The 25,245-nt window shown below is 39.5% G+C and overlaps 1 protein-coding gene across 9 annotated transcripts in view; it reads left to right on the plus strand.

Moving 5' to 3' along the window:
- Positions 1 to 25,245, plus strand: part of RUNX1T1 (RUNX1 partner transcriptional co-repressor 1) — a 771,548-nt gene that overhangs the window by 381,255 nt on the left and 365,048 nt on the right. The gene's annotated exons all lie outside the window — the stretch shown is intronic.

The following is a 25,245-nucleotide window of genomic DNA, read 5'->3' on the forward strand; positions in this document are numbered from 1 at the left end:
ATAAAATTTTGTGTTCAGCTTTCAGTGATGAAGCATCAAACGCAAGCTGTAAAAACAGAAGCAAATGCAAGACAAGTGTACATTTTTCATGACTCTGATAGCATACCCATTAAACAAGGGACTAATATGTTTATACCACTGTGTTGTTAGTCATTCACTGAATTTCCAGATTCTGTTTGGGGAAGCTTAGAACACAATTAGTTCATTTGAAACAATTTAGGAGAATAAACTGTAAGAGGGGGGCACTGAAGACCATGTGCAGTTCATTCTTAGCTGCTGTTTTCGCACATCATGCGAATGTGCCCTGTGGTATGGTTGCTGATGGCTTTTATTTTGTGTGTCAGTTTTAATGAAACAACATTTAGGTGGTCATGTGTCCTAGTCATTTATAGATAAAATAAGAAGGGAAGAGAGAACTACTTCAGTTGGCTTTATCTGTGGATTATGTATTTGGACAGAGCAGTGATTCTGTAGTTTAATGTTAGTCCTGTTCATTTCCCAGATGGTGTTTTGAAATCCTATAGCTTGACTTGCTTGTGTCATCGCACTTGTGCTTGTAGGTACAGCCAGCTGGTGGAAGGTTGTTTTCTTTAGAGTGTTGATGCGCGAGTCATATTTCAGCAGCAGGCCTGTATATTGATAATTCAGAATACAGTCTGTTAGTAAGAGGATTCAGTGCAGTGTAGAAGGTTGAATATTTAGGCTACTCAACAAACAAAGTGATTGGACTGCAGGAAGACCCAAGGTACTTGATTTTTAGCTACCTAATTATCCATTTCATAAAACTGCAATCTTAATAAATATGGCTGCCCATACTGATATTTAGTACAGCAAAAAAATAATAGGAGCATTACAAGGTTTGATGTAAGCTAGTTAAAAGTTATTTTGGGTTAAAAAGACATTTTCCCGTAGTATTAGAGCATGAACGCCAGGAGTGTAACAGTTGTCCATCATCTGAAGCAGGGCATTTTAATCTAAGTACTCCTGTTTTGAGTAGCCTCTAATGTCCTGTGGTGTCCACAGTAGGCATTGACCACCAAAAATACCTGCAGTGCTTGTGATGATAGTAAAAACTGGACTTCACCAAGCTGCTGCTTCTAAAGAGGTCTTTGCTTCTGATCACGTTCGGATTACAGCATGCAGTTTTCACAGGCTTTTGGCTGGGTTGGTGTTCGTTTATGTATATTCTGAGCTGTCTCCACCTGAGGCAGGCCTGCTACTAATAAGCAGGTTTCCATGTCTTTATCATAGTGAGAACAGAAGCTTACATTAGTTTTTAGTTCCATCATTCCACCCCCCCCCCCAACACGCACACAGACACACATCTTGTATTTTTTGTCCAGTTTTTCTAAAAACGTGTTATTCAGTGGGGAACATTTTGGAATTGTATAATCCTGTGAATTAACACTTGTCAGTGACATGCATTCATATTTCATATTGATTATGGTATGTGTGCGACACAGCCTGCTTTAGTTTCAGTTGCATTATACTTGTCTGGAAGGCATTATTGTGCAGAAATTGTAAATGTTTTCAAAGTACATCAGAGATGGGGGGAAAAATAAGTGATTTGCTCTCTTACTGAAAAAAAAGTGCTATACAAACGGAGAAAGGAGCAAAGATAATTGTGCACTTCTATCAACAATTCTTGAATTGTTGACATACCGGAGCCTGAATTGTAAAGCTCTTTTAAAACAATGCCTGTCACATCTGAGGACAAGAAAAGTCTGCACCAGTATAGAACTGCAGCTGACAGCTGTGACCATGAGCATGTGTTGGAATGAAGATAATTTAGCAGATCTGATACTTGGCTATTTTTAACATCCGTCTATACTTTTTAACTTTCTCCAAGACACACGAACTGTTTCAGTTCATAGAAGCATATTAGCTTAGCTCTGCCCTCTACATAAATACAAAACAAGTCTCTTCCTTTGCAACACATCTTTGTATTCTATTTGGTTGTTGAAACAAATTAGAAAGTCATCTGAAGCGGGATACAACCAATTTGTTTTGCAGTGATGTAACTCTCCTCTTATCTACTCGGCACATTATTTTTTTTCTTCAATAAGCTTAACATTAGCAAATGTAATTGACTTTTAAAGCAGTGCCTTTGGAGTTTGTGTTGTGCAGTTTAAAAGCTTTACGTTAAGTATTTTCTTACTGGATCCAGTCCAGTCTCTACTAGCAGTCTCCTTACCTGCAGTTTAAATTCTGTTACACTGTAACGTCTCCTGCTGATTTTAATTTCATGTCATACTCCATCAGAGATATAGGGAGGGTTGTGAATTACCAAAACCATTAGAGTTTTAATTCTGTATGCAGACCTTATTCTACAGTGAAGAATTGTGTACAAGGCTGTAATATGGGGTCATTTCAGCTTGGCAGGGCAAAGGTAGCTTCCTGAGGTGGAGTACATAACCTTTAGGTTAGAGCAGTGTGCCATTAGTTTCCTTGGCTGCATATATGGTCAGTAGCTGTGAAAATCATAAGCCATGGGTCGTATTTTTGTGAGTGTCTTGCCACCTATGGGAAGGTGCAGATAACCTTGTAGTTTTAAATTAGTACTGAGATTCTTCTTGATATGGGTATGCATTGTTGATGTTCACAAATGATGTTAAGAGTGCATTAGTACAGTCAGTAATGGCATGGAGTGTAATATTTGAATAGCTCTGTAGCAGAAAATAGTATTAGTGACCAAAAAATAAGTACATTTTATAGTCATTAAAAACACACGGCATACAAATGTATAGGGTACTTGCGTATGTATTCTGGTTGTGACAACTCTCTTGGGTACTGTTGTCACGCTTAGCCATGGCAATTCCTGTTTCTTCATTATACCATATTTTACTTTGTAATTTTCTTATTTTATTTAATTATGCGGAGCCTAATTTACCCCTACTGCGCTAATTTCTTTTCTGATTTATAAAGTAACTTTTTCTCAAAGTATACATGTTAAAAAAGTCTTGTACTTGATGTATATCAGTACTTGGTAACATAACTGCCAAGTTTGTACCTCCAGAATTGAGGACAAAGCAAAACAATAATTAGGGAAAGCCCCCCCAAATTGGGGGGAAACTTTAAGTCCTGTTTTAGAAGGGACAGAACAAAATTTTGAGCCAAAATTAGGGTAATTTGTGAAGCACGTTTGCAAAAATGGTATAATTGTTAAAACTTTGGATTTGTCCTTTCGTTCCCCTCCTTTTGCAAGTTTTATCACAGATTCATGCTCTGTTAATGGTGCGAAGATGGATGTTAAATAAAGGACTGGAAAAAGGTCCAGTTTAGTTGATGCTTCAGGAAGCAGCTGTGCATCTTTGAGCTTTAATAATGTGCTAACTGTTGCAAAAGGTGTATGCAGGGAAAGTGTCATACATAAGACCATAATATTCTAAAGGAAATGTTGCTGTTAAAAGGTCTTTCATTTTGCACTGCACTGTCTTTTAATTATGTAATCTAACTGTATTTTCTGGTGAAGAGATCTTTAGGAGCCCTGCATTGTCAGTTGCTTGGCTGGTGTGTTAAACTTAACTGTTTTGAGTCAAGTTTCTATGCATCTCTGGTATCCAGAAGTAAGAGATACTTGTGGAAGTGCATATTATGCTTGATAAAAATAGTGAAGGTTTTGTCCAGTTGCCTTTTTAACACTTAGGTCATATGTGCCTCCAGGGTCACTCACGGCCTTTGTAAACAACTTCACTCACCTCTTAACTCCAAAAAGTGCTATGTGGATGTGGTAAGTGTACCTAAATGATGACCAATAACCAACAGACACAGAACCACCCCAGGGTCAAAGACATCTCCCTGATTATAATGCCCTTAGCAGCTGTTGCACCATTAGACTGTAGCACAGTTAACCAAGTTAAAATCCTACACAGTACTTGGAGACTGTTTAAAACTACTGAAGAAGCTGTAATGGCAGTGTTCAACTGAGTAAGAAGAGTAAGGAAATGTTCCTCTCCACAAAGTCACCTTTGAAGACTTTGGTTTTGATTTTGCTCCAAGCTGTTCAGAATGCAAGTGGAAAGTGAAAGCATCAAATTTAAAAAATTAACATTGAGCTTGTTCAGTTCATAATGGTACTGCATTGTCCCTGATGGTACAGTCTCATCAGTGGTTTGAAGTGTGTGCCGTCCTGATTTATGCCTTGCACTACAGTGCCATAATGCTGTTACTTTAAGGAAGACCCTTAGTCTTGGCCCAGTACTCCAAAGTACAACATCACTGAGTAGTATTGGATGTATCATTTCAGTTTTTTTCTGCTTTATACCCTCACATATATTACAGCACCATCTTTGCTTGCCGTAAGCCTCAGTTTTCAGATATATGTACTTTCATTCGAGAGGTATGGTATATTGACAACATTTCAGGGTCGTTGTTCTTGGATGTTCCCATTTTGCTCATGCTTTGCTGTGTACTGCAGAAGTTGTCTTTTGTTGCTCATATCACATTTTAAAATACTCTGCTCTTGGGTTCAAACTATCGTCCCACATCCTCTACAGACTACAGCATACACCAATGTGCAGGCTTCACTGTTACACTGATGACATTGAATCACATAATCAGATACAGGTTTAAAAGAGAGAGAATGTGGCGAGAACACAAAAACTGAAATAGCTTTTAAGAAGCTGACAGTAGCAAATACTCTGCGTAGTTCTTGCATGGTAAACTTTGCTTTGGATGTATGTCTCCATGTAATCTGCAAGACTTTATTTCAGTGTTAAGTGCAGTGTCTGGCTGTAACAGAATTTGAACTTGTATATGTTCAGTTCTGTAGCTATCCGGCACTGAAGTCTTATTCCATGTGAACATATTGGTTACAATATTATCAAGCTGTTTGATACTGCTGTATTAAAAACTCTGTATGCAACGCAATAAGAATTCATCTTCTGATTTAATAACAGTATGGGATCAATGGCAACTTGTACAAGAAATGAAAGTTCATAGCTGACATAACACATAAACAGGGTCAAAGACATCAGCATTTAGGATTGTTTCAAGTGTATTTTACAGCAACTTGTGTGAATATGCATTTCTTAGTTAACAAAAAAAGAAAACAATGGAAAGCCTATCAAAACTTGTGAGAGCAGTCCCCCAGTGCAGCTGTTGGCCAACAAACATGGTTCCATTACTGCCTTTGGCAGTATGCAAAATTATTTCCTTGAAAGGACAATCGGTGAGCACAGTCACTCTTGCACAAAAATGATACTGTTCTTCCTAAAGAAAAGAGGGCCTGGCATTGTGTCAGACCACCCCCTTCTTAACTCCTGCTCTCCAGATGTGGTTGAAACTTGTATTTTTTTACATTTTCACTTTTACTTAAAAAAAATGTTTTTAGAATCTGGTTTTACTTAAGACATTCTTCGTCCTGGAGTACATTTCATAAATTGCCTACATATTTTTCTTAGTACAGAACTTAACTGGCTGTAATTTTTAACACATGTCTCCATCATGTGATACTTTTACAATACTTGAGCACAGCTATGAGGAGGTCCCAACAGGAATGATCTGTCCTCTTCTGTCAGACTTGAGTTTTTTTAGCAGTGTTGCTACATATTCCATTCAGAGTGTTGAATGTTGCTGGCTCTGGCTTTTTTGTGAAATAGTACATCACAAGTTGATATAGCCTGAGTTTGTGTCTCAAAATATTGGGTCTGTCTATGCTATCAGTAGGAGCTGAATCCCACAAACACTGCTCACTGGAAGGAAGATGTGGATTGCCCTGATATGTGGCTCATCTGTTGTCTGCAGTAGACTGTCATCTACACTACATAGTCTTTTTTCCTAGATAAAAAAAAAAAAAAAACACCACAGTCTCTATACTTGAGAAGATTGTCAAACCACATCTTTATTTGTGTGTTACTACCTATTGTTTTATTTACATTTTGTTTACAGGGTGAAACACTGATCAGAAAAATGACCCATTTGCAGGCTCAAACTAGGTTGCATGTAGCAGAAATCAAAACAAGAAGAAACTTCACATGCGTTTTCAAACTGAGTGAGAGCATCAAGTAAATGATGTAAAGAGAAATGTGCAAGAAATTTGGAGAGTCTTGTATAGAATGTCTAAGCTATGCTGAAGATGCTACATATTCATATTTAAGTTAGTTATTGCTAATTGCATATGCGACAGTTGTTACTATGCAAATATAACTGTGTCAGACAGACGATGAAACAGAAAAAGAGTCAAGGAAGCAGTGTTGTAGAAATGAATAGTGTTGCAGGAACAGTTAGCCATCTGCATTTATGCTGTGTTTGTATCCATTTCACTAGCACAGACCAGCATAGTGTCCCAGTTACTTATTGTCAGCATGCTACAACACTATTTTCTTGGTATTTTATCATGTTTGAAACTTTATGCACCATGCCATGTGGCACCTTCAGTGCCATGCTACATTTCCACTTGAACATTCCTTTTTATGAACTGCCTTTATGAATAAAAATGTTCAAAAACTGGTGTTGCCCATAGCATTTTCACAGAAAGTTCAGTCGAATGTTGCAGTCCATGATATCAATATTTGGGTAGTGTGTATACACATCCATAGACTTTAATGGACCCATCACTGCATATAGTCTATGTATACGCCACCACACCATCCTTACAGTGACATCATTGAAGGATACAGTAGAATTATGAGGGCGTTTATATAAGACTTTTCTTAATAATAAAAAAGTTGCAAAGCAATTTGTTGAGAAACTGTTCGCATAAAATAGGTGGAGAAGAAAGTGCATTGTAATTTATGAAGTGCTGCGACACGTATAAAAAATGAAGTAAAACTTCAAGAAAGGCAAAGAGACACAGAGTGGATTACAATAGCTGCAGTCATGTGTTCCATTTGTTTATTACCAGTGTTTGGGCAATTTACCTAATTTTTTAGGCAGTTTACTTCAGGAGATGTGTAAAAGGCAGGTATTTCAGATGATTATTCAACCCACGAAGCTGTTAGCACAGTTAGTATCTGTTCCTTTATGACTTGCGTACATTTCCTGCAGCACTTTTAACTTTTATAGTATGCAAAAGCATGTCTGGTTGGTAAATCTCCAAACCTTCCTTGGAATCACCAACTCTGTGGGTAGGTTATTTGGAGATTCCTATGTTCTCCTCGCACTTTGGTCTCCCTTTCCACTCCTGCCTTTTTGTTACATGACTGTGGCAGCATAACATCTTCTACCTGTACCTGTTGGAAAAGGCAAAAATCTGAAAAAAATGTATGTATTAAAACAAGAAATTTTTTCATGACCCTTGGTGCATAATTGTTTCAGACCAGTGGGTACCCTGTCTAACTGCTTTGCTCACCTTTCCTCACCCTAACCCACTATTTTTTTCTTCTTATACCCCTACTTTTATGAGGTGTAGGTTGTTTGGGGAAAGCTCTCTGTAGGTGTGTGTGGTGCCCAGACTGACTCTTTTCACCTAGCATGTCCCTATTTGACCGTAGCCCTATTTGTTTCATCTTTCTCTCTTTCTCCTGCCTTTCAGCTCAGTTTGAGTTGCCCTACATCAGACAAACTGAGGCTGACTGCAAAGTGCTTGCCAGCTTGTATTCTTTCCTTTGTGAGGCTACTAGAGAAGGACAGGAACTAGCACAAGTTAAGTATATATCCTTATTCTGAACTCTTGGGTACACGTAGTAGAAGTGCATGGTGCCACATGGTTGCCAGTCTGTGCCACATCAGCGACAATAGTTGTGAAATGTCAGGATTGCCACTGGTGTAGAAGATCTTCTCTTAATATACTTTGTAAAATACGTCGGTCTCTCCACTTCCTCAATGAGAGCATCAGAATTGATCCATTACAGACTAGCTTCACATTAGTTGACAGGTTTCTTTCTTGTTGTGAGTTGCTTACAGACGTGTACACATTTTTCTGATGGATCGATTCAAAAGTCCACTTTAATCTTTCACAGTGATTATACTGTTGTCTGCATTTGGGTGTTGGTTAAACCTTCTTTAGAGTGGATGGATGACTACCAAAGTTAGCACTGTTTTCTACACAATTGGGATGCTGTCACTTTACAGAAACTAAAGAAGTATTCTCTTGGGTGTTTGTATACAATGCCATTGTCGGAAAACCTGTATAATGTAAACACAGTTTAATACTGTTATTTGATGTGAAAGATTCCACCTACTGAGTTTTTACACTGCTTGCTTCATAGTTATTTTCTTATCTGGCCTGCATTGTATTGGGTAGATTTTTATAAATTTTCCCTGTTAATGTAAGTGTGCTCCCTTCCCAAGAAATGCTTGGATTACACCTGTGCTGTATAACTCCTTATAGTAACTTTAAAGGATATGTTCACTTTATCCAAGAAGAAGTGCAAAATAAAAAGTGCCTCTGACCATACAGTCCTTTGGCTTAGTCTTTTCCCATGCTGGCTCATCATCAGTATGTTAAGAGATGTGCAAAAAAAAAGGCTTTACAGACACACTGATTGCTATAATGAAAGTGGGAAAGACTTGCAGGGAAAAATATTTAATCTGATGATGTCTGCTTCATCTGGATTCAACCTGTGGGACTTCGGATCTGACTTGTACCTGCCACCAGCTGATTCAAAAGCCTTTATTCTGTTTTGGCTGTGCCTCCCTTACCCTTAGTTCCCATCAATTCTCCAGATGTAGTTTGCCACCATTCATGTCTGCAACTCGGTCTTTGTCTCAGCTCGAGTTTATCAGAACAGTTAGATTGGTGAGATTTTCCTTCCCTTACCCCTGAGAGTAGTGATTAGGCTTTTTCTGTCAGTTGTAAGTAGTTTGGAATTAAGTAGAGTAGTCAGCTTAGATATTTTCTATCTCTTTTCACTCCTGACCTTTTCTATGTTAGTTTTTACTGTTGTACTGCTGTCTTGTATGTGTGTGTGTGTGTGTGTGTGTGGTAGGATGGATAAGCGTTTTAAAAAGTGGATGATATGTGGGCACAAATTGCCCTCTCAGGCTGCACACCTTAAGTTTGTCTGCTGTCTGGGTCCGGAGCACTTGGACTCCAGTTGTTCCATCTATGAAAGCTTTGCTTGCACACTGTCAGCAAGTGCAAGGCTAAGCTCGTGTTGAAGTAGCTTTTGCCTCTAGCTCTTCTAGTTCTGTTTCTGCTTCCAGGGAGTCTTCCTTGGATCCCAAGATTGGATCAGAGAAGCCTCAGGCGCAAGACTGTCTAGGCATTTCAAGATGAATCGCACGAGGTCTTCTTTGACCTCCACCTCTGGGAAGGCTTCTATGGGATCTCTGGGTCTGAAGTTCCCAAAACTTTCAGCTTCCCTGGTGATATCGGCACTAGCTTTGGCTCTGATGCCTTTGAGCTGATTGCCTTCATCACTGAAAACAACAAAAATGACATGTCCGTCTCTGAGCCCTTTCCTGATTAAAGGAGTGCATTCGGACAGGATGGCGTCCCACTTTTCCCCTTTTACTGCTCCCCTTCAGTCACTGGAGTCCTCAGTGTCTCCACCCCAGTTCAGAGCTTCCCCAGCTTGGATTGGGCATGCTGGATCATCTTCTCATAGACCTTTGAAGCCATCCTTGGGGGCCTTGTCTGTCCGGTCATCAAAGTCTGTGGGCAGCATCAAAAATTCTGATCTGGAGCAACTGATGAGGCCCTTTGTTCAGGTACGGATGCAATTGGTGCTTACCATTTCAGACAGCGGGACCTTTGGCTCCATCTTTCAGGTTTCCCCTACTTGTCTTTAGGGCCAGTCAAGTTTCCACCCTCCAGACTGAATCCAACAGTCTTGGCAGTCTTCGGCTCCATCCTGTGCCTTGGTAGCCTCAACCTGAACTTGTTTGGGCCATCAGCACCTCATAGCTGTGGTGTTGAGATTGGAGATTCTGGGCCGACTGCTCCTGCTTCAGGATCATCACTCCCTCTTGGAGGTTCAACTTTAGAGATATCAGCTATGATCTCAACTTTGGGTCTTGGTGCTGCTCCCTTGGGTTCAGGGTTGTCTTGTTAGCTTCATTTTTAGGACCCTCTGATCCGAGAGGCCCAGCTCCACCTTCTAGTTTGACATTGTTGAGAGGATGTTTTTTTTTTTTCAGGAAAAGAGCCCGATTTCTCCAGCCAGATCCCCCTCCCAGTTTTCATCTGTTCCTCTGGCCAGTCATCAGCCTGCTCCAGGATATCCTATGTCAACCATCCTCCAGGCTGCCCCTGTTGGCGGAGCAATCCAACTGTTCCTTCTCTTCTCCAGCTTTGTCAGAGCTGGAGATATCAGGGAAGAGAAAGTGAAAGAGGAAGCACTGAGGATACTGACCTCAAGGAAGGAGAGGGTTCCCCAAAAATCCCGCATGTTGATGCCTCCTTTGGTGATTTGTTGAAGCCGCTTTACCAGAGCGGGGCTGGACCACCAAAACCCCCTCTTTGGAGGAGTCAGTTTTTCTGGAGGCATTTGGTGTAGGCCCATCCAAGCCTTGGGTGGTACCCTCCTCTGGATGCCCTTATAGACCTGGTATCCCAGAGGGTGTGGAAGAAACCGACACAGTAGAACCTGTTTCCAGAAAGCCAGACAAAGTTCTTGCCCCCCAAAAGATGGGCCTCTTTTGAGCAAGGGCTCAGCTGTCGATGCCATTGTGGTGGCAACAGCTACCAAAATAGAGATTTCTGAGGAGAGCACTTTGATATACACCACCCCCCCTCGAACATGGAGTCTCAGGTGCTTGATTGATTAGAAAAGCGATCCTATGTCGCATCCACCTTTGCTTTGAGGGCTGTTAACTACTTATTGCACTTGGCAAGGCTTCAGCAAGACCTTGTCCCTGAAGTGTGAAGCACCTTTAAGACACAATGGTCTCCATTTACCCAGAAGAAGTTGGAGACTTAGTTGTCCACCTTGACTTCCATTGCTAATGTATCAATGAGACTCCTCTCTAACGTGGCTGATGGAGTGCCCAAAGCAGCAGGTTCTGGGATAGTGATGAGGTGCAGTGCCTGGTTGCAGTTGTGTAGCTTTGCAGACTGCTTCAAAGAGTCCTTCATCAGTGTCCCTTGGACCTAAGGTTAAAGAAACATTGACAAGGAGTGAACAAGAGGGAGAAGACACTGTCTGCTGTTGGAGTTTACTTTTCTACCCAAGAGTGATCCTTTTCTAGGAATCAGAAAGGTGGTAATTGACACTTCTTCAGGAAGTCAGTTTTCTTCCCAGGATGATTCTCCCAAGTTAATCGAGGAATCATAACGGATGATGCCTGCAGGGCAGAGGTGATCTGCAGAATCAGGGCTTCCACAGGGCTTTTTCTGGCAGTCCCTTAAAGTGATCCTGAAGGGTGGGTTGCCCAGACTACTAGTCTTTGGTAGTCGCGGGTTATCTAGTTCTCCACCTCAAAGCTTGGTAGGACATCACCTCAGACACCTGGGTGTTCAGAGTCATATCCAGAGATTGTGTCATTCCCTTTACTGAAGTTCCAAACTGTCTCCCATCTGAGACTTTACACAGCAGCAGAGATCCAAAAGCTGCTCACAAGTCAACTCATTCAAGAGGCCCCACCAGACCAGATAGGATACAGGGTCTACTCCAGATTGTTTTTAGTACCAAAAAAACAAAGGACCTCAGGCCAGTCTTAGATTTAAGCAAACTAAACCAGTTTGTCAAAAAAGTCCAAGTCCTAGATGGTCACGGTGCAGTTTTTAGTATCTCTTCTAAAGAACGACAGTTGGATATGCGCAATAGACCTTGAGGATGCCTACCATCCCATTAAGATAGATCGGCAGTCCCAGAGGTTCCTTCACTTCTGACTGGAAACCAATCACTGTCGGTTCAGGGCCATGCCTTTTGAGCTCACCATATGCCCCCTGGTGTTCACCAAGTGCTTGGTAGTGGTAGCAGCAGCCTGGCTGTGGCTGCAAGGATTTCAGGTCCTCCCGTACCTGAAAAATTGGCTTCTCATGGCCCCCACAACAGCATGGTTGATCTCGGCCAAGGACTCCTTGCTGCAACTATGCGACAACTTAGACATCACTGTGAATTACCCCAAATTGAGCCTTCAGCAATGTACAGGCCTTTGTGTTCATAGGGTATCATCTGGACACAGTCCATCAAATTGCCAGGCCCTCAAGTGCCAGGGTTTTTAGTCTTCGAGCTCATGCCCTGTCTGTGCTTGCAATTCCAAAATCTCCGGCTCACACACTTCTAAGGCTTCTGAGTTGCATGGTAGCATTGATAGGACTGGTCCCTCTAGCCAGATATCACAAGACGACCCTATAACGGACTATGGCTACTCAGTGGTCCTCCTGATGTATCCGTTGGCTTTCCCATTATGTCTGACGAGAGTGTGTCTCTTGTAGATTCAGTGGCAGTTACAGTCAACATTAGTAGCAAAAGGGAGACCATTTGTTGTTCCTTCTCTTTCAGCCGCAGACACCTCCCCTCTGGGTTGGAGAGGCATCTCGAAGGGAGGACAGTTCAAGGGTCTTAGTCTTCCGTATAAGCTCAGATTTGCATCAGCATTCTAGAGATGTGTGTCTCCGATCATTGCACGCTTTTCAGGATGACCTCCCCGGGGGTGTGATTGTGGTACAGGTGTGTACAGCATGTCACTAGTTTGGTATTTCAGTAAACTGGGGAAACACATTCTTACCCTCTCTGTCTAGAGGCCTTGAGAGTTTGGCAGTGGGCGATTTTTCTGTCAGTGGTTTCTGGTGGCAAGCCCATATCCTGGGGAAACCCCAACATTTTGGCCAACATGTTTGGCAAGAGCATTTTATTGCCTTATGAGTGGTCCCTAAATCCAGAAATGGCAGCTCGGATTTTTCAGCACTGGGCATTCTGTGTTTTGATCTGTTTACTCCCCCATCCAGCACCAAGTGCAACAGCTACTATGCCATTGTTCCTTCTCTGGGACATGTACCTAGAAATGCCCTGATGTTTGCTTGGCCTCTGGGTCTCCTTTACAAGTTTCTTCAGAAAGCAGCCCATTGCAGAGCTTCAGTGATCCCCATTGCCCCCCTTTTGCCCTCACCAGGTGTGGTTTCCCTTCCTTTGCCCTGTTCTAAAAACAGCCCCCCCCCCCGCTTTGGGTGTTGGTTCCCATTCTGGATCCTATCCATCATCCAGCCAGTCTGGATCCCCAAGTCTTCAGTTCCTGAAATTGACCACATAGTTTCTCCAGTTCCCTTGATGGCCAGGAATCCCAAGCTTTTGCAGGCAGTTCATATATTGTCCTCTTCTCAGAAAGAATCTACTAGAAAAGTGTTTACCGATAAATGGATGAGATTTGTTTTGTGGGTGGAGGCTTGGAGACTTAACCCCTTCTCTGTTCCATTGGAGTCAGTCTTGGATTTTTTGGCTAAGTTGTTTGCCTCAGGCTCTAGCTTTTCTACTATCAGTATATTAGTTTGTGGCCATTTCTAACTCTCATATCTGTAGAGATAGAATGCCCTTGACTTCTCTCAAGATTTCCAAGGCTTTTCTGAAATGTACTTTTCTTCATCCTCCAGTACAGGATCCTGTCCTTCCCTGGGAGCTGCCTTTTGTTCGTCAGATTCTGCTGGTCTTCATTTTGAACCTTCACCCTCCTCAGATTTGAAGCTGTTGCCTTGGAAGACTTTGTTTTTGGTGGCAAATACTTCTGCCAAAAGAGTTTCAGAATTACAAGCACTTGATTCTTGTCCCCCTTATTTAGTGTTCAATAAGGATAGAGTTTCTCTTCGTACAAGCCCTTCCTTTTTACCTAAGATAGCTTTCAAGAATTACCTTTATAGTTCCATTCATCTTCCTGTATTTTTTCCAACAAAGTTGGGTACCTTTTACATTGTTGGGATTACATAGGCAACTAAGATTTTATCTTGACCACACCGAGTCTTTCAGGAAATCTAGCCAGTTGTTTGTCTCCTTTTCAAAATCCAGGCTAATCCTGTGTTTAAGGTAACTTTATTGAAGTGGCTGTCAGATTGTATTTTTATTTTCATATTCTTTGAAAGGCAAGACTCTTCTGCACAAGCCTAAAGGTCATTCAGTTAGGGCTGTAGGTACTTATGCAGTGTTTCTTTGAGTACCTATGGATGATATTTGCACTGCTGCTACTTGGGTGGGTCACCACACTTTTGTGTTGCATTATAAGCTGGACATTGTCAGGTCCAGGACTTCATTTGGTTCTACTGTGTTGCGGAATATCCTTCCTTAGTTCCTCCGGAGGAATTGCCATGGCTGGGGACTGTGTCCCACAGGTTGAATCCAGACAGAGCAGACAACATCTGATTAAGAAAGTGATGTACTCATCTTAACGGTAGATCTGTATTGTCTGTCTCCATCTGGTTTAACCTCCGTGTTCTCATGCTCCCGACCTTATTACTGATTTGGCAAGTCTTCCCCTCTGTGATGACTAGACAGTGTAGGATCCTCAATCAAGTCTTCTAGAGTCTCACATTTCCCCTGGGGTATTTTTTCCTTGCATTTGTCAGAGATGTGTTGGTCATTTGGATATGTTGTATCATTATATTTGACTCCTGGCAAACTATCTGGGAAGGTAATGGAGGAGTGGGGAGTTATGGGTAAGAGGCAGAGCCAAAATGGGCTAAAGGCTTCTGAATCAGAGTCCCACAGGTTGAACCAGATGGAGACCAACAACAAGGATATATTGTTATGGTAAGAACATAACTTCCGTTTTTGCTATTTTTGCCAAGAAATATTCATGCTAATATAGGAACACAACTAGGAGAACCATGTGGGGCTGCTTTCAGAAAGCATGAAATGCTCTCATTAAATACAGAATGCTTTAATTTGACTTTGTTTTTGTTTGAAGGTTTGGGGTGAATGATGCAGTACACAATAATATCCTCACTGAATATTAGAGCTTAATACCATACAATATGCCTTAGTTTAGAGGAGATTATCTGCAGCACCATATTTTGAGAATGTGTCAGTTGGCCTGCCAGAGATGACAGAAAAGTATTGCAGCTTCCACATAAAAAGTATATACTGTCTAGTTGCTCTGTACTGAAGTTGATTGAGGCCACCCCAAAACACACACACACACACACACACACACACACACACACACACACACACACACACACACACACACACACACACACACACACTGTGCATATTTGTGTGTGATAATCTATCATGTACACATAAGTATACATACCCATATGAGTATAGATAGGTATTTATTTATATTTATAGGTGTGTATATTATGTATGCGGGATGTGTGCCTATAAGTATATGTAAGTCTATTTCTGTTTCCCGAATTCCTACTTAATTGAACTACAAAACGAGGAGACAACTTTGCCGAAAATTTAGTTTAACCTATACCCACCCGGATCACTGTAATTTAACTCCAAGAAACTAACCACTTGACCACCATGGTTAACTTTGCCCTTTTCTTCACTATAATGCGATCTCAGAGTTGGTATATTTAGTTAGGGAGGATTTGGGGGATGCAGCTCCCAACTTGGGTGGGTTTACTTTGGTTTCTTTTTAAAGTGTTGGTATTTAGTTTCCTGGGGTTAAATTATGGTGATCCAGGTCTTAAAGTAAATTTTCAGAAGTGTCATTTCATTGTTTCATTGTTCGACAAAGTAGGATTTCGGTAACTAGAAGAAGATCCATATATAAAACCAAAAAAAAAAGTCCCAACTGAAGGTGGTAAAACAGTAAAAACACACCAAAAAAGCACCACACTGGCACTAGAAGAGATGAACCAAGGCACGAAATAGTGAAACCACAGTTTTATTACCGCATTCATCCAGAAGTGGACTTCATCAGAATAAACACCAATGAAACATTCAAGTATTTATACAAACAAGTAACCAAGAACACTTTTTTAATTAAAAAATCTTATTTGAGAATGATAACAGTAAGATGGATGTTAATATTTACAGAGGTAACAAGGTCAATGGAATGTATAAGCATGGTGATTGTAGTATCTGTAGGTACATCCTAAAAGGGCATTTTTTGAATTTGGAACACGTGAAGTGCACTATACCTATACCAGAGTTTTTTAATTGTAAATCAAAGGGAGTGGTTTTATGCAAGTGTATGTTCTAGGTGCAATGTTTTCTATATAGGTATGTCTACAAGAAGTTTATTTGTGAGAGTAGAAGAACATCTTGAAGCTATAAAGTCTAAGGACAAGAACAATGGCCGTATCAAACACTCACAACTATGTGTTAAATTTAATAAATCTTTGTTCGCTATAGTTAAGTAGTGCCTTTAGACTTAAGAGGGGGAGATTATAAAAATATTGTTGAACAAAAAGAAACCTTATGGTAGTTGAAACTGGGTGCCAATAAGACACCTGGTTTAAATGGAAATATTAACATCGTGTTTTTTAAAAGGGAGAAAATTTAAAGTTGTTTAAAAATTGAATGTTTCTTTAAATCATTAAGTGTTTCATTTAATTGGTTTTAGAATTTTATTGGTTACTTGAATGTTTCATTGGTGTTTTTGTTGATGAAGTCCATTTCTGGATGAAAGCGGTAATAAAACTGTGGTTTAGCTGTTTCGTGCATTGGTTCATCTCTTCTAGCGCCTGTGTTGTGGTTTTTTGGTGTGTGTGTGTGTGTTTGTGTGCGTGTGTGTGTGTGTGTGTATTTATATATATATATATATATATATATATATATATATATATATATATATGTGTGTGTATAAATCGTATGTATAGGCATGTGAGAATTCATCGAATACTGATATACTGACAGGCATAATACTGAACACAAAATCCCAAAATGTTAAAATGTTTAAAATTTACAGTGTTGAAGTCAAGGTACCTACTAATAGCATTCATGTACTACATACGTAAAAATGCCCCAGTATCAATCAACAGAAAGTATCACTCTGCTGTTACTGAACCACTAGCATTGGTCCTGGGGTGAGGGGCAACTGTCTATAGTGGTAGGGGAGGGTTTTTCCCCCCATTTACTGTTTGATCACATTCTTAGTCACTGAAGACTTGCAGTGACTTTTCTTTGGTGATTCCACTTCGTTCCAGATAAGTACATCTATTAATTTTCAGAAGGCTTGAATTATCTGGCACAACAGGGACACACATTTCTAGGAAGATGGTGTTTGAGATGAGCGTTTCTTCAGGGCTCCAAAAAAAAATGTCTCTTGCACTACTGTATAGTCTCTACAACACTACAACAACATGCAGAGAGTCTCAAGAGTGATGTGCAAGTAGATTCATTTTGCCCTTACCTGGCTCTTAATTATCACCGCAGTACTCCAGTGCCCTGTTTTGCACATACATATAATTAATTGGTTCATTTCAGCTTCAGTCTGCTTTTAGTTAGCAGGTAGTTGTTCAAAGAGAACTTTTTTTTTATTGCTTAACATAAAATAGCTCAGTTCAGTGATGATCTGGTAATGCATAAGCAATGTAGCAATCCTTCAAATAATTCAGGTCAGCTAATTACATTTGAGAAAGTAAACTGAAACAGCAAGGCAGTGTTTTTTTTTTTTTTTTGTTTGTTTTTTTTTTTTTCAAAAAGAGATCAACTGCAGAGCAGCATAGAATATGATTGGGGTGTTGATCATAACTTGAATGTTACTGTTGGAGACACGGATTTACCTCAGGAGGTGAATCTTGTCACCCATGTTGAGAACACGTAATTTTAAGTTGTGTTCGGAGATCCGATCGTAATCCTTTGTAGTCCATGGAGATTTGTTTGTTCTGTGTAGATCTAGGTACAGAAACATTAAAAAAAAAAAAAAATGGGGGAGGGGTTGCCTGCTTTGAAAGGCAGTAATACAGTTTGGAACCGCTGTACACCTTTATGTATTCTCTCAGTGAGGAAAGCAGCTGGTTCCAAAATACGTTTTGTGTGTGTGTGTGTGTGTGTGTGTGTAATGTAGACAACAGACAGAAATGGAGTTGAAATTTAACCTGTTTCATATTCTGCTGCTGTTTACACTCAGAATAACTAGGTTCAGCGCTAGTATAGGCCAAGACTTGATATTAATTAGCATAGGAGATGCTTGTTAAGCACTCTTTTAAGCGTGGCTTATTAATTAGGAAACCTAAGAATAGATTTTATAATCTGAGTTCTGGGTGTGAAGCATTTTCACAGTTATGTAACTGTAATAATGTGAGATTTATGGAAGCGGACAAGGGCATTGGTTTAGTTTTCGTGGACCATGTTGAGTATAAGAATTCTATGAATGAACTTTTAGCAGATGTTAATAATTACAGCAAACTCGGTAAAGATTTTGTCAGGAGTTTGAAAAAGGTTGATGCCATTATTGGATTTGTTAAATCAGGGCTACATTGAGTATGGGTTGTACGAATTTTTATATGTCGAGCAACCCCAAATAGGGAAAAATTTCAGTATCCCAAAAATCCATGAAGATACTAGCAAGTTATCTTTCAGACCTATTGTGTTTACCCCGCAGAGTAAAACAGTTACTATTGTGCACTGTTTATACAGTATTTTGAATCAGATTACTCAGAATGCTAAATTTTATGTAAGACATTTTTGGTTATTTTTGGATTTGTTAAAAAACTGAGTTTCGTGGAAGTGGACATTTTCTAGTAATTATTTGTGTTGTATCACTGTTTGCCTCTATCGATCAGATTGGAGTGGAGTTTGTTAGGAATTAAGTCAATGCAATGATTTTGACAATGTTAAAATTAATACTGTTTGTCCATTAGATATTGTTTTGGTTAACAACGTCTTTTTATTTGAAGGGTATATATACCAACAGAAATCCAGAGTAACTATGGGGGCAAAAATGGTTCCAATTTTTGCCAATCTGGTATTATGTGGGTGGGAAAGTGCTGTATTAGTCAAACTTCCACTATTTAAATTTGTGAATTTTTACAGGAGATATATAGATGATTTTTTTTTTAATTTGGGCAGTTAATAGTGATGAATTTGAATCTTTTTTGAAAGACATTAATCATGAATTTGAATCTTTTTTTGAAAGACATTAATCAAAGTATTACCTGGTTATCTTTTGTCCATAGTGATTAAGGGGACAGTATTAATTTTTCGGATGACAACATTAAAATGGATGTGGAACGAAATTGCTTTGAGAAAAAATTACATAAGAAAAAGACTTTCACTAATAATTATTTGCATTTTGGAAGTCATCATCCTAATTTTGTGAAGTGGAACATTTTCAGAGGACAGGTAATCAGGCTAAGTAGATTGATTATTGATGATGATCATTTTCAAAATTAGGCAGAAGTCCTGACACAGATGTTTGTTGATAAGAGGTCATCCTAAAAACAAGTTAATAGCCATTAAAGATGAAGTAACTCATTCCAGAAATACCAGGTTTCTTTCCATTTTAACAGGTGGGTTTACTCCAAAAGAGTGACACTAGTGAGGCAGTTGTTTGGGACAAAAAATGTACTTTTCCAGTTGCTACAAGTTTGCACTCCAAAGAGATTCAACAGATTTTGGGTGATAATAGGAAGGTTATTATGGACAATGTAGATTTAGTTAAAATAGTGGGGGATCACTCTAGATTTATTTGTAAGAAATGTTTAAATATTAAAGGGTTACTACAAAAGTACAATATGAATAATTATAGTTTATGAATTGGTCAGGTTGGTCCTTATCCATGTTTGAACTATAAATATTGTAGGTTCATAAACTCTACACATACCATACATTACAGCTAGAAGTCATTACAGTTGTAAAACTGCAGGTATTATTTATTTGGCCAACTGCTGTAGCTACAATAGTTATGTAGGGAAGACCATTAGAATGTTTTCACAGAGGATATATGAACCAAACACAGCTGTTAAAAAGAAAGATTTTAGTAATGCATTGACCAAACATGCCTTTAGTTACCCTAACTTTAAGAAGTTTGTTCTAAACTATTTAGTACAGTGCTGTTTTGGCAGTTTCGTTCTTACACGGGTGTATCAGTGCATTCCTTAGTTTTTCGTTTTAGCTCATCTGCTTTTTTTCATTTGGTGTTAATTACTCTCTTAAGCATTGTTAAGGTCTGGTCTTGCGGTATAATAGCATTGAACCAGAATGTCATTTAACTGTCTCACACCTAGTCTGAGTGGAATTTGACACCTCCTAACACATAAAGAGTTCCTGCATGGCAAGGTTTGCCCTTAGTTAAATTTCAGACTGCAGTTTTCTAAGCTACCTGTAAATAAATGTCTGTTTCTCAAAAACTATAAAAGTTGCAGAAAAAGTTAAAACCTACAAGTTATTCAGCACACACTCCTCTTAACAATGGCGATAATGTGCCAATCAGATCTAATGGTATTCTTATATTGTACAACTAATTTGAGGATATAAAAAGTGTACACACCCCTGTTAAAATGCCAGGTTTTTGTGATATAAAAAAGTGACACCACAATAAGTCATTCCAAAACTTTTCCCACCTTTTATAACTTGTACAGTTCAACTGAAAAACAAACAAATCTGTTAGGGGAAAAAAATATAAAAATATAAAAAAGTACAATAAGCTGGTTGCATTGTGTGCACACCCTTAAACTAATACTTTGTTGAAGCACCTTTTGATTTAATTACAGCATTCAGTCTTCTTGGGTAGGAGTCTGTCAGCATGGCACATGTTGACTTGGCAATATTTGCCCACTCTTCCTTGCAAAAGCACTTCAAGTCTGTCAGATTGTGAGGGCATCTCTTGTGCACAGCCCTCTTTAGGTCATCCCACATTTTTTATTGGATTTAGGTCTGGGCTCTGGCTGAGGCATTGCAAAACTTTAATTTTCTTCTGGTAAAAACATTCTTTTGTTGAGTTGGATGTATGCTTGAGGTCATTGTCGTGTTGAAATGTGAAATTCCTCTTCATCTTCAACTTTCTAGCAGACGCCTGAAGGTTTTGGGACAGAAGTGACTGGTATTTGGAACTGTTCATAATTGCTTCCACCTTGAATAAAGCCCCAGTTCCAGCTGAAGAAAAGCAACCCCAAAGCATGATACTGCCACCACCATGCTTCACTGTTGGGATGGTGTCCTTTTGATGATGCAAAGTGTTGGTTTTGTGCCACTGCCAAACATACCTTTTGGAATTGTGGTCAAAAAGTTCAACCTTGGTCTCATCAGACCATACCACATTTTCCCCAATGCTTTAGGCAGACTTGATGTATTGTTTTGCAAATTTTAGCCAGGCCTGAATCTTTTTCTGTGTAAGAAAGGCTTCCGTCTTGCAACCCTACCTCATAGTCCAGACATATGGAGAATACAGGAGTGTGTTGTCACATGTAGTATACAACCAGTACTTGCCAGAAATTCCTGCAGCTCCTTCAGTGTGTTGCTGTAGGTCTCTTGGCAGCCTCCCTGATCAGTTTTCATCTTGTCTTTTCATCAATTTTGGAGGGACGTATCGTTCTTTGCAATGTCACTGTTCCATTTTTTCTCCACTTTTTGATGACCGTCTTTACTGTGTTCCATGGTATATCCAATGCTGTGGAAATTTTTTGAACCCTTCTCTTGACTGATACCTTTCAGCAATGAGATCCCTTTGATGGTTTGGAAGCTGTCTGCGAACCATGGCTTTTGCTGTAGCAGGCAACTGAGTAAATGTCAGGAAATTTCTACTAGGACAGCTGAACTTTATTTGGGGTTAATCAGTCTATTTAATTGATGGCAGATGTGTACCCAAGAAGACTGCTCTAATTAAAGCAAAAGGTGCTTCAACAAAGTATTTAAGGGTGTGCACACTTATGCAACCAGCATATTGTACGTTTTTTTATTTTTTACATTTTTTCCCATAACAGATTTGTTTGTTTTTCAATTGAATTGTACATGTTATAGGTCACATTAAAGGTGGGAAAAGTTTTGAAATGATTTATTGTGGTCTCATTTTTTTTATATCACAAAAACCTGGCATTTTAACAGGGGTGTATATACTTTTTATATCCACTGTATGTGAAATTAGTTATTATGCAGACAAGTATTAATATCTCTGTAACCATACAATATAGACCCCAACTGTCAGTCTGGCTTTTGTTTGTGCAGATTTTCTCTTCCATTTTGTAAATGAAAAATCCACTTTTTTATGTTTTATAATTAAGAATGTATGCATATTTTCATACTTAATGGGTAAATAAATGAAAATATTTGAAAAGGAATGCTAGTTGAACACCAGTTAGTGCATATTATTCAGCATTTTGTATTCTTTCATTTGATTAACCTGGTTGATTTCTTTGAAACAGTCACCAAGGCCATTGACGAGGGGAAGGTGGTCCACACAGCCTACCTGGACCTCGCAAAAGCCATCGATACAGTACCCCACTCGGGCATTATAGATAAGCTCACCAGCTTAAATATAAACCCCTGTGTCACTAGATGGGTTGCAAACTGGCTCAAGGACAGAACCCACATGGTTAGAATTGCTGGAGCCATGTCAGACTCCAAACCAGTTACAAGTGGCGTCCCACAAGGCTCAGTCCTGGGACCTCTCTTGTTCGGTATATATTTCTCGGAGGTACAGGCCAACACGGAAGGACTGTGGCTGACTAAGTTCGCAGATGACTGCAAACTGGGCGCCATAATTGACTCTCCAGCCGACACAAGCATCCTACAAAAGGGCCTTATAGAAACAGACAACTGGTGCCAGAGCCACAGCCTCAAGCTAAACGCCAAAAAGTGTATAGTCATCCCCTTTGGCAAAAACAAAGTGCCCACAAATTACCACATAGGTGGTAATCCATTAAATACAGAAGAAGTAATTAGGGTCCTGGGGACCCAAGTTGATAGCAATCTCTCATTTGACAACCACGTGGCCAAAGTAGTTAGAAGAACATTTTATATAGCCCACCTAATCATGAAGGGATTCACATCTAGATCAGGGGAGGTCATCATGCCTCTTTACTCATCCCTCATCAGGCCCATAATTGAATACAATGCCCCTTTCGAGATGTACCTTACCAGACACCTGCAGCAACTGGAAAGACCCCAAAAGTACCTCACCAAGAGGATCATAGGGCTCAAACAGATGCCATATGCTGCCCGGTTAAAGAAAATCCAGCTCTACTCAGTGGCATACCGCCTGCTCAGAGGCGATCTGTGCCTGACGTATAAAGCTATGTCCAACCCGGAATTAATGGACATGCTGCACCTTAGAAAATCCAAATCCCATCGAGCTACGTGCTCGAGACTTGAACCTCAGCACTGAAATAAATAGGACATGCTGGAGGGACAGATTCATAACCCAGAGGCTCCCTTCACTCTGGAATAAAATCCCAGTCCAGGTTAGGCAGAGTCCCCCATTGACTCTCTTCAAGAGGAATCTTGATGAGTGGATGGGAGATCGTAGGTTTACCCCGGGTATCACTTCTGTGTCACTGTTAGACAGAGGCACAGTATACTAACCTCGAAAAAGGGCATAGCAAAATTAATTTAAAATGGGTGGCGAAAGCCAAACACACTCTGGCTAGGCTTGTAAATGCCCTAGGGCAGATAGCCTAGTATGAACCTATGAACCTATACAATGGAGTACCATGTAAATACCTTTTGTTTCAAGTTATAACATGTGACATATATACATAATATTTCAGGAAAATATTATAGATTTTTCTCTGTTACAGTGTGTCCCATTTGCCTGACAAGTCATTCCTGACCTTTAAGGTGACTAAGCATGTGAGCTGCTGTTCTACAATGCATACAGGCAGACAGTACCTGAGATATGTATAAAATGATATTTATGCAAATGTGCATATTATTATTAATTAACGAGTAAAAATTTCCGTAGACTGGTGACAGGAAAAGAGTAGGCAACAGTGACCACTTTTACAGAATTACATGAACTTTCATTTGACATCGTGGAGTACAGAATATGGTCTAACTGGTTCAGGTTATTAACAGAAGTATTAGTATGACCCAAAATCATGATTTTGCATAAAAAAGAAATCATACTTTCTTGCTTAACAACAATTGTACTTGAATAAGCAGAAGTTCCTGACGTATGCTAAGCTGTCCTGCAACATACTGTTCCACCATGCTACTATGTGGACACTGCCTGAAATATTTATGTAAAATATACACATAGTCATAAATATATGTATGTCTTCAAAATGGTAGTATTGTGACATTTCCAGGCATTATGTATGCTTTGATTAACACCATAAAATTCCATATAAACTCCTTGTAGGGTAAAGTAGTAATACAAGTAATAATCTGACACATGCTCATTATTTAGAATGACAAAAAAAATCACAGTATCTTATTACGGTACTCTTCCGTTATCGGGGCAACAGTTCTCACATTACGTAATTCTTATGTAAATACAACTGTTTTACATTCCCTCTACAAAATGTGGAACGCTTCAAGTAGGAATACTTCTCTATTATATCTGTATATAATTTTCTCATACCAAGAAAAATGCATTGTGAAAAATTAATGTGAAAGGCTGTTTGCTATGGTCAAGGGACCGCTAAATCAGTATCGGCATTACTTTAAGAAGTTACTACTTTATTGCACCATTTTACCCTGACAGTTTGTTTGACAGTGCCGTTATTGCAAACATCGTATAAGGAAGCGATTTGTACAAAATGGCACAGTACCAATTATGCAGTCAGTGTTGAATTTAACTCTTTCTTATCATGTACAAACATGCTCAGCCACGGTAATTTATATATACACAAACACACACACACACACACACACACACACACACACACACACACACACACACACACACTTGTACAAACACCGAAAGACAGAGTAATTCAACTCTGCAATTTAAATCTGTTATTACTAAATGTGCTAGTTTAGTCAGCGTCGTGTGGCTAAGTTCCTGAGAGAAAGGTAATTTTGAAGCAATGTCTACACTGCAGTAGGCAGTATCTCTCATTTTTCCTCATAATTGTTTGTAAGGGTAATATTTAAATCCTCTATTTTGGGTCTTTGTCCTCCCCTTCTTTTCTGATTTGTAGCACTCCGAGGTTAAGAAGTATGCTGTATTTTATTCGCAGACATCTTCAGTGTGCCTCATTACGTTTTTTTTTTTCATTTCGAAAAGGACTTGTCATACATTCGGTGCTATGAATGTAACTGTCTCCGTAAATCTGACTCATGCAGCAAAAATTGTTTTATAAGCATTACCTTCCAAACTGAAGTTGTAACCATTCCACATTTTGCAAAGGGAATGTAAGACCGTTGTGTTTACATAAGAATTACGTAATGTGAGAACTGTTGCCCCGATAACGGAAAAGTACCCTTATTACTGACCATCTGTCTACACTGACAGATCCTAAACATTTGTGCTCACTAGCGTTTTTGTTAAACTACAAATACATTAAAAGTAGTAATAGTTAGACAGCAACTATCGTGACATTCCAGAGTCACATCATTCATACAAATACAACACTACAATTTATAGAGT

The sequence above is a fragment of the Protopterus annectens genome, chromosome 3.part0, assembly GCF_019279795.1.
Source record: "Protopterus annectens isolate FY-2018-M chromosome 3.part0, PAN1.0, whole genome shotgun sequence".
Lineage (NCBI taxonomy): Eukaryota > Metazoa > Chordata > Ceratodontiformes > Protopteridae > Protopterus > Protopterus annectens.